The sequence below is a fragment of the Thalassophryne amazonica genome, chromosome 10 (assembly GCF_902500255.1).
Source record: "Thalassophryne amazonica chromosome 10, fThaAma1.1, whole genome shotgun sequence".
Taxonomy (NCBI): domain Eukaryota; kingdom Metazoa; phylum Chordata; class Actinopteri; order Batrachoidiformes; family Batrachoididae; genus Thalassophryne; species Thalassophryne amazonica.
Window position 1 is genome coordinate 89,241,105 of NC_047112.1, and position 7,713 is coordinate 89,248,817.

Sequence of the window (7,713 nt, forward strand, 5' to 3'; positions counted from 1 at the left end):
CAGTTCACAGAAAAAAAAGTTGTGTCTACATGCAACAAAAACGGTCGCGTCCGTTTGTTTATTGGTTGATTGGTTGGTTTCTTAGCAGGATTGCTCAAAAAATCCTCAATGGATTTCAATGAAATTTTTACCAGGGGTGTATCTTGGCCTAACTTAGATGTCATTAAATTTTGGTAATGATCTGAAACACGATCCAGATCCAGTAATTTTTTAAGGATTCTTTATCATTGTAGGATAGGGCCAATTTCAACATTTTTGCGTGAATACGGGTCACAAAGGCTGAACAAAAATTAAGTTACGACACAACAATAATTTAGCATTTGTTACTCCTCACTGAATAAACTTGTTATTAGAAAATAAAAAAATTGTGTAGTTCATGCAGTTTCTCTTTATAAATACATTTGCTGAAGATGTAAGGGTTTAACCCTCTGGGGCCGACGCCGTCGTATACGATGGCTGAGACCAAGCTTTACTAAATTATAAATAACTTTTTAATGATATGAGATAGAAATATACTTTTTTTAAATGAAAAATTAACTCCGCGGACTTTCAAGCCACCGTCCACCATCTTTGTACTCCTCATAGAAGCTGTGTGATGACGTGAGCAATGTGAGGGTCCAGTCGGAATAAGCGAAGTGCACATCTTTGGCCGCGCTGTGCATTATGGGTATGCTAAATTTTTCGGCTACCAATTCACATGCTATGACGGTGGAAAGCAGCGAGGAGTGCTATGATTTGGATCATTTCAACCGCTAGAAATTTGACGATTTAAAGCATTTTTGTAAGCTCCACCTGTTACAACCGTCTGGATCTTTCTTTTCTGCGGGTAAATTGTGTAGAATGAACGGAGGTTTGCGACCACATTTCTTCTTCTTTCCGTATTTGGGTGGACTCGGCAGAGCCTAGCAATCGTGTGTTTTCAGCCAACTTTCAAGCCTATTATTCCGTTTGAGCATTTGAAAACAGTACAATGCGCACCTGTCATTATTGTATGCGTCACTTAAGGCTTAAAAACTTTGAAACAATCCCTGTAAGCCTTAACTTTTACAGTCCGCTAATGCTACCGTATACGAAATTCAGTGGGAGCGGTGTGAGTTTGGTAGTTGGAATTTTTGCCCCCCTTTGACCCACCCATGCGCGGATGCGTTGCGCACTTCGATTATTGGTTCACTGTCACATGGTTTTCCAAAATCCAATCATAGGGCAGATCCACCTCATGTGACACACCAAAGATTTTTTTTAGGAGAGATGTGTTACCAGTTGGCCCATTTGAATAGCCCCTGGCTGCTCCAATGCGCCCTGCGACACTACGCACAGGGAAACTGAAAGTGAGCAGACGGAGAGCTTCTCATACAATCTCACATGCTCAAACAGAGTGTGTGAGTATCAGGATTGCTCGACTAGTTTTCCTGTGAATGTTACTGGAAAAGCCTGTGGTAAGCTCTCTCGCTACAGCGTAAAGCACTGTTTACCATATCAATGGAGTGAGGGGGAAGGGCCGCTCCTCAAACTGAATGAGCCTGGAAGTGTGAATGTTGCTTTCAGAGCAGGAGAGAACAAACACACAGTCAACTTAGAAGTAGAAGTTTGTGATGTGACCTTTGTGTAATAGCAGACAGAAATTGTTTTGAGATGAAGACAAATAAAACGCATAGACCATTTTGTATATATTGTTCAAAATGTGCATTTGTGTTTATTGTTTGAACCTTTTTGTTGTACAGTCTTTCACACAAGAGCCCAAATTACTTTTATAAAGTGTCAAAACAGTTGTTTATTATAGTTTGCTGTGTGCTTTGAATAAATGTGTGGAAAATTATTTCCGCTTTACTTTTTCCTTTCTTATTTCTGATTGTAAACCTTTATTACACGTATAAAACACAACTATAGCATATATATTTTGAAGTACAGGTTGTCCTGAAAAAAGAGACATAAAACTTGATTGTGGGATGCAGGGAGAGCTGTTAACAACAATAATAAAACATTTATGCCAGGCGAGTGAACTGTCCAAAAAATGCCCTTGGACCCCAGAGGGTTAACCACTGAATCTGAAACATGACAGTAGATGTGTGAAACGATGTGGAATAACTCTCTTTGCCAAAGGGTATTTCATGTGACGTCAGTGACCCTATGGCCTTGGCGGTGGTTTGCGTTCTCTGAGTGCTTCTAGTTAGCAATAAAATACATCAGCGGCCACTAACTATTATAGCATCTGCATGGATAGACTTACAATATTGAATACTTTGATGATGTGTTGCTAACCGGGATGTTAAATACCATCCCAGCTATATAACGATGATTTTATTACGTCCTTGGCGGATGCAACATCAACAAGTTCAAAAGGAACAAAGAAGAGAATAGAAAGTATGATGCCAACCTTTTAGCATACTTGCTGATTCAGCACAAAAGTGTTTCTCCCATTATTTGCTACTACTGTTACTAAAAGTGCCCAATAGCCTGTCACTTCCTATATTTCAAAGTGCATTTGTGCCAGGTTTGGTTCAATTCAGAGATGATGTTTGGACAGGGACACACACACACACACACACGCACACGCACGCACGCACGCACGCACGCACGCACGCCTTAATGTAAAACAGCTGTTTTGGAGCATATTCTGCAGTCTTGGATTATTTATTTGCCTTTTGTATAGCTAACATACTGGCATAGTATGGTACTGTGCTTTTTACTCTTAAATTCATTTTATTCGTAAACACAGCGGGCTGCAGCCTCACCTTTATCTAAAGTCTGGGTCTTTTAGTGAAGTTTAGGGCTAGTAGCCGCCGATCACCTTAGTATTTCTTCTGTTTGTCTTGTTGCTTAATGCTAACAAATTACACTGTATTTGTTGTCTTTCTGCCACCTGATTCTGTTTTTTTCTCTCTGTCTGAGGTGCAGCTCCATCCAGAGATGGGAGTGTCTTGTTTTGCAGGCCTCCTGTCCTGTGCACCAGCATGGACTCCCAAAATTTCCCAAAATTTCCTGTATATTCGTATTGTCTGTTGTGTCGGCAGCATGGCCCAAGCAGATGGTCGCCCCTTTGAGTCTGGTCTGCTTGAGGTTTCTTCCTCAAATCATCAGAGGGAGTTTTTCCTTACCACTGTCACCTGTGCGTTTGTTCTTGTCTATTTTGGCCCTGCCTAGGTGGCAGCATAGTGACCACTGTCTTGTTTTGCTGCAAAATGCCCACTCTGATTGAAGATGAATTGTTGTGGCTGGCGTGCCTGGCTGGCTTTTGTTTGTCTTCTGTTTCTGTCTTTTGGTTTTCCTTCCAGGTGGTACGCATTTAGGACGGAGTGGCTGTGTGGCTGAGTTACCAGGACCTCACCCTGATCACCTGAGGCTGTTCAGGTGCAGCTCGTTCAGGACTCACAGCTGTGGTGCATCTACACGGATTGGAACATGGTAGCATTTAAGTCTGGAGTACACAGTGTGTATTTGCCAGAGACTCGACCTTGTGACCAGACGGGTGAGATCATCGTCTCTAGAGCCATCTCCCATCAGTGGATGCAGAGAACGTTCCAGGTTTGATGTATGGTCTGTGAAAGAGGAGGGGGTGAGGTCTCACGCTCGTCAGCACACTTCCTGAGGTACGTTTGGTTTTGTGACTAACATTTATACAGTCAGTAAATGTGGTGTCCCTCACACCTTATTGTATTGAGCTGTATGTTAGTCGTTTAATCAGCTTCCACTGCAGTGGAGTTTTGTGAACAGGGCGTTCCATGCCTGCAGGGTGGGAAGCTGATTTGCAATTAAGCCAGGAAGTGTTTGCTGTTTGTACACCTTTGAGCGGTCTCTCTGTGTGTGGAGTGTGGACTCACATAATGATGTCTTCTTTCACAGACTCGGTTTGTCGCAGCCACCTGGTGGGTGTCGGCGGGGTCCTTGGGTCCGAACAGTTTCTGGCTCCGGACCGTTTGTGCTGCTAGGAGCGCACTGTGTCACCACCACGCCAGGCCGCGCACTCTTTTATTGTGTTTTTTTTTATCACATCATTGTTATGTATTAAATTCAGTTATCCTTTGTACCGTGCTCTGCTTCTTTCATACTGGGTCCTTCAAACGCTGGTCGGTTCTCCGGGCTGCGTCCGACACATAACATGAATGACAGCTTGTTGCTTTGCCTGTGTCACTTGTAGCTATTCTGAATGTAGGGCCTAGATGTTGCTGTGAAGAGTTTTGAAAATATCATGTCTGTCTCAAAGTGAGGAGATACATCAGTAGGCTAAAACAGATGATTTAAGTTGACCAATACATCTGTGCACTACACAGTGCACAGTGGTCCACGCAGTTATTGCAACTGCTTCCCAAACAGAATATCCCTGGTTCAAGGGTGGCCATGTCCCATTCACCTTCCACAGGTGGAGGTCTGTTAGAAAAGCCAAATCAATGTGTGGATCCCAAACATGTTGTGGTGATGATTCCATGTTGTGGTTGGGTTCTGATGTGACCCCATATGCAGAGAACCAACAGGATGTGTTCAGTGTTCTTTAATGTAGCCCCAAAATACAGTCTTAAGTCATACACCAGCAGTCAAATTATTGAAAGTACAAAAACAAATAGCAGGATCAGAGATCATAAAAGAAAACACAGGTGTAACAGAAGATCTGATTTGGAAAACATAAACACACAGCAGTACTAACAGCAAAGACAACTGAGCACCCTGCTCAGAGCGCCGCTCTTGTGGAGCGATAACACACAGAATGTGTCTCTTCCCAGTGAGATCTCTTTCAGTGCAGCTTCTTGTTCTGACTGTAACACGAAGTTAACACCCAAGTCTTTCATCGCCAACTGTAAATGGTCATCAAAACATTCCAATTGTATCTTTCGGAACTCTTCTGTATCAAACTCTATCGTGTTAAAATGCTCATAAACTTTAACCCCTTAACGCCTGAATTTATATAGCTGTATATAAAAAAATGTTTTGTGTGTGTTTTTGCCTTTAAGTAGATGGTAAATAATGTTGAGATTATTAATTTCACTTTTGCACAAAAACTAAATAGTAATTTTGGTATTTTGGTAATGACTTTATGTTATAATGTTATAATATAATAATGGTATGTTGCAAATTTGCGACAACTGGCATACTGGTCAATTTAGTATATTGCATACTTGTATTTGAGTCAAATATTGTAGCATATATGCAACGATAGGCGTTAAGGGGTTAAGTTTCTTAAATATTTATTACAGCCACTCTTAAAACTTCAGTTATCTTTGTAATTTTATTACTGGCAAATTTTAGAATTAATTTAGATGAGATATGCTCATTATCTCACAGGAATATAACACAATTATCTGGGAACTACCTTTTGCGCAGGAATTCATCAAGCACATCGGCCGCGTACTAACACAGAATCCCCAGAAACTGTGGAAAGTGTTATGTGTCGGACGCAGCCCGGAGAACCGACCAGCGTTTGAAGGACCCAGTATAAAATAAGCAGAGCACGGTACAAAGGATAACAGAGTTTAATCAATCAATCAATCAACTTTTTTCTTATATAGCGCCAAATCACAACAAACAGTTGCCCCAAGGCACTCCATATTGTAAGGCAAGGCCATACAATAATTATGAAAAACCCCAACGGTCAAAACGACCCCCTATGAGCAAGCACTTGGCAACAGTGGGAAGGAAAAACTCCCTTTTAACAGGAAGAAACCTCCAGCAGAACCAGGCTCAGGGAGGGGCAGTCTTCTACTGAGACTGGTTGGGGCTGAGGGAAAAAACCAGGAAAAAGACATGCCGTGAAGGGGGGCAGAGATCGATCACTAATGATTAAATGCAGAGTGATGCATACGGAGCAAAAAGAGAAAGAAACAGTGCATCATGGGAACCCCCCCACAATCTACGTCTAAAGCAGCATAACCAAGGGATGGTCCAGGGTCACCCGATCCAGCCCTAACTATAAGCCTTAGCGAAAAGGAAAGTTTTAAGCCTAATCTTAAAAGTAGAGAGGGTATCTGTCTCCCTGATCTGAATTGGGAGCTGGTTCCACAGGAGAGGAGCCTGAAAGCTGAAGGCTCTGCCTCCCATTCTACTCTTACAAACCCTAGGAACTACAAGTAAGCCCGCAGTCTGAGAGCGAAGCGCTCTAATGGGGTAATATGGTACTACGAGGTCCCTGAGATAAGATGGGACCTGATTATTCAAAACCTTATAAGTAAGAAGAAGAATTTGAAATTCTATTCTAGAATCAACAGGAAGCCAATGAAGAGAGGCCAACACGGGTGAGATATGCTCTCTCCTGCTAGTCCCCGTCAGTACTCTAGCTGCAGCATTCTGAACCAACTGAAGGCTTTTTAGGGAACTTTTAGGACAACCTGATAATAATGAATTACAATAGTCCAGCCTAGAGGAAATAAATGCATGAATTAGTTTTTCAGCATCACTCTGAGACGAGACCTTTCTGATTTTAGAGATATTGCGTAAATGCAAAAAGGCAGTCCTACATATTTGTTTAATATGCGCTTTGAATGACATATCCTGATCAAAAATGACTACAAGATTTCTCACAGTATTACTAGAGATCAGGGAAATGCCATCCAGAGTAACGATCTGGTTAGACACCATGCTTCTAAGATTTGTGGGGCCAAGTACAATAACTTCAGTTTTATCTGAGTTTAAAAGCAGGAAATTAGAGGTCATCCATGTCTTTATGTCTGTAAGACAATCCTGCAGTTTAGCTAATTGGTGTGTATCCTCTGGCTTCATGGATAGATAAAGCTGGGTATCATCTGCGTAACAATGAAAATTTAAGCAATACCGTCTAATAATACTGCCTAAGGGAAGCATGTATAAAGTGAATAAAATTGGTCCTAGCACAGAACCTTGTGGAACTCCATAATTAACTTTAGTCTGTGAAGAAGTTTAATGAACATAATAGTGCTGTGAAAAATATAAAAGTGCGCGGTCTGGCGTGGTGGTTTTGCGGTGCGCTCCCAGCAGCGCCAACGGTCCGGAGCCAGAACTGGTTCGGACCCAAGGACCCCGCCGACACCCCCCAGGTGGCCGCGACAAACCGAGTCTGTGAAAGAAGGAATCATTATGTGAGTCCACACTCAACACACAGAGAGACCACTCAAAGGTGCACAAACAGCAAACACTTCCTGGCTTAATTACTAATCAGCTTCCCACCCTGCAGGCATGGAACATCCAGTTCACAAACTCACTGCAGCGGAAGCTGATTTAAACGACCAACATACAGCTCAATATAATAAGGTGTGAGGGACACCACATTTACTGACTGTATAAATGTTAGTCACAAAATCTAACGTACCTCAGGAAGTGTGCTGACAAGCGTGAGACCTCACCCCCTCCTCTTTCACAGACCATGCATCAAACCTGGACGTTCTCTGCATCCACTGATGATGAGATGGCTCCCGAAACGACAATCTCACCCGTCTGGTCACAAGGTCGAGTCTCTGGCAAATACACACTGTGTACTCCAGTCTTAAATGCCACCATGTTCCAATCCATGTAGATGCACCACAGCTGTGAGTCCTGACGAGCCGCAGGTGATCAGCCTCAGGTGATCAGGGTGAGGTCCTGATAAACTCAGCTACACAGCCACTCAGTCCCAAATGCAAGCCACCTGGAAGGAAAAACAAAAGAGAGAAACAAAAAGGCAGCCAGGCCCCCCCTGCCATACAACAGTACCCCACCCTCACGGGAAGCCTCCCGGCGACCACACAAACCTGGCCCAGGAGAAACACCCCCCTC